The sequence below is a fragment of the Psammomys obesus genome, unplaced genomic scaffold, assembly GCF_907164565.1.
Source record: "Psammomys obesus unplaced genomic scaffold, mPsaObe1.curated_primary_1811, whole genome shotgun sequence".
Classification (NCBI taxonomy): Eukaryota; Metazoa; Chordata; class Mammalia; order Rodentia; family Muridae; genus Psammomys; species Psammomys obesus.
In genome coordinates, this window is record NW_026596117.1 from 20,847,059 (window position 1) to 20,850,593 (window position 3,535).

The window sequence follows — 3,535 nt, forward strand, 5'->3', positions numbered from 1 at the left end:
AAAAAAAAAAAAAAAAAAAAAAAAAAAAAAAAAAAAAAAGCCATTTTCTTAGACTAAAGGGGGGGGGAGGATGTAGTTGAAAGTTTTGTTGTCTTTAAAAACTTGTTATTGTCAACATGGTTTTAATAATTTTTAATTTTTATGTGTGTTTGGTATACATGTCTGTCTGTGTGAGGTCACTGGATCTGGATCTTCTGGAACTGGAGTTATAGACAGTTGTGACCTGCCATGTAGGTGCTGGGAAGTGAACCCAGGTCCTCTGGAAGAACAACCAGTGCTCTTAACCATTGAGCCATCTTTCCAGCTCCATGTTTTTGTTTTAATCCCAGGTGTGGAATATGGGGCTGATTCAGACTGTCCACAGTAGCAAAGTATTTCTGGGCCCTGAGAGGGGCTCTTTGCCAGCAGCAGATAGTTTAGTTCTGAGGACTCTGGACAGAGAATAAACGCCAGAGATAGAAAGGGTGTTCCAAGAAGAAGGCCGCTGGTGCTTGCTCCTGCTGCTCCTAGTTGCTCTTGATACAGCATGAGAAGTCCGATATCCTGCAGTGAAGCTTGGACTTGGCCCCAAGAAACCCAATGACCCTAAACAGCAGGAGGTAGCTAAGGAGAACTATACTTCCTCTCCCCACTGACCTTTCTCCTCTACCTGCTGTTCCGGTACTGGAATTGGAAGTGAAGAGGGGAGAAAGAGATATTAAAAAACGTAAATAAAATAATTTTTAAAAGTATACCAACAAGGGCGGGAGAGTTGGCTCAGAGGTTAGGAACACTGGCTGTTCTTCCAAAGGTTCTGAGTTCTATTTCCAGCAACCACGTGGTGGCTCACAACCATCTATAATGAGATCTGGTGCCCTCTTCTGGCCTGTAGGCACACCTGCAGGCAGAACGCTGTGTAAGTAAGAAATAGACCCTTTTTAAAGTACACCAACATATCTGCATTTCCTACATATGTAAGGCTGAAACAAAAGAAACTCAAAAGTCTGGGCCACCTAGTGAGACCACGTCTCAGAAGACAGAACAGACACACACAAAATCACAGCACAACCAAAAAATGCCTGTACAGTCTTAAGTGTATTCAAAATCAATGCTCATCAACAGTTACTAACTTATGTCCAAACTCATTTCTCTTTTTGAGGCAGGATCTCCCCATACAGCCCAGGGTAACCTCAATTTCATGATTCTCCTACCTCTTCCCCTTAAGTGCTAGAATGAGAGTGTGCACAACAGCCTGTGTTCAGTCTTGATTCCCTCCCCATTCCCTCCATTCCCTCTGGCTGGGGGCCAACTCCACTTTGTGCTAGGCAAGTGCTCACCACTGGGCTATGGCGCTAGTTTCTCCCACCAGCCACCACCTATTTTGAAGTCAATGCCAACAGTACCATTTTCAGTATGCAATTTTTAGAACGGCAAACGCATGCTGAAGTTCAGCGTAACTATGCACCCAGTAGGCGCTCACAGTTAATCATCTTTTATTGCCATACAGTTTGCTTTTTTTGCTGAGCCAATCCCCAAATAAAGTCCACAAATAAGACTGGTTGACACGTTTCAAGCCCTGATGTGCAAGTCCTCCTTTCACCTGTGTTCTTTTCTGCAACTGGTTCTGAAGAAATCCTCTTGTTCGCTTCCCACACTCTGTAATTTGGAGACTGTGCCCGATGGTTTGTTTGACACAGTTCATCCTTCAGTCTTCCACAATTCCTCTATATTGCTGGGTACAAAGGCGTCACGTCATCCTCCAGGATGAAGGTGTGTTCTCTGAGATCCCCCTCAGCCTCTACCAGGGAGCTAACAATGGCATTACCAGTCTGGGGACACTTAAACACAGTCCCTCCCTGGGGAGGGAGGTGGTTTTGTTGCTTGTTGGTTACCATGAGTTATGTGGTTTTCGGCTGTTAATCTATGAAAACTAAAGATTAAAACTTTTGCTCATGGCCAAGGCAATATTCTTTGCAGCCTTCTGGTGTGAAGACAACATTATTTGTCTTCAAGGGTGAAGTCCTTTAGGGTGCTAGTTTATGTGGTGTCTCTTATTAGTACCAAGTTTTCTGAGCTTTGTCTTCGGTCTTGTGCCCCAAGTTCAAGCTGTGTGTGACCAGAAGCACCTTTTGCAAAAAGTGCTTTCACCTGGTTTTGGCAGACCCTCTAACCACTTGCTAATTAGGTAAATATTTTTAGAGCGCCAATACTCTCCCTCAGAACTTGGAAGTTTTCCCAGTTCCCCCAATGGGTCAGTCCAAGTATGTAAAAACATGCACATATCTTGTATTAAACAGATCAGGCTGATGTGACAATAGCGAAACATAATTTATCTTAACTGCATCCTTCAAGGAGCACTGACTAAGCCACACCATGTCATGAGGTCCCTTTCCTTACAAAGACCACAGGGCTACATTCCCCAAAAGTCCCCTTGTGCTGCAAGTAGGACTTGTTCCCACGATGATACTTCCATTTTCTTTAGAGGGTATCCTAAATTTCTCAGATTTTGAAAAATGTGGACAGTGTACAGTGTCCTTCCTAATACAACTTCACTTGTTACAACATTTGACACAATGAGAATGCAATCTACAGGCCTAAAGACAAGGGGTTCAAAAGTAAACATGGGTTCTGAGACATGGTTTCACAGCTTGTTTAAAGGATATTTATCTAATGCCATGGTAAAGAAAGTATATTCAGTACTATCTTGCAGTAACTGAGTGACCACTATCATGCACTTCGTCACCTCAGTTCTACAGCCTGCAGCTCAGCTCCCTGCACCTTGCAAAAGACAGACTACTGGTGGGCCACACACTGTCCTTTCCCCACCCTTATGTAAGGAATCTGCTTATGATGTGAAACTTCAGTGATATTAACAAGCTACTATTTCTCCAGCTATTAAAACTAATTAATTTCTAACAAATGAAAGAAGTTGAGGTGACCACAAGGAATGCTCCAGAACCCCAGCAAAGGCACATGAACTCACATAAAGACCAAAATAAGGACTTCCAAATGATTCAACCTTTCCTTACACAAAGACATTTGATTTTACATTTGTAGCCGGTAAGCTGTGTTTAAGCTCACCCACCTTCTGCAAAACAGTGACCTCCTTCACACACACACCCAGTTCCTTCTTTATAAACAAGCTGAGTCCTCCAACGCAAATGGAATCCTATCTCCTAGCCTGTTCTGCTTGTTGCAAATCACATGCATCAAATACTGAGTTTTTGGACATGGGGAAGCAGAAGGTAATATGCACATGAATAAACATTATCACCAGAAATAATCTATATGCCTCCCTCAGTTGCTACAACTAATTTGTCAGATTAAAAGTTATCCTGTTAATAGTTAAATTACGAACCCCAAAATCCATTTCCCCAGCCATATTCATTAGTAAGATTACTTGAATATTTAAAATCAAAACACATAACACCGTAGATTTCCCTTATTATTCTTTAGTAGTTGGAAATTATCAATCACCTGCACCAGGGATGCATCGAGAACTAATTTCTACACACACACACACACACACACACACACACACACACACACACACACA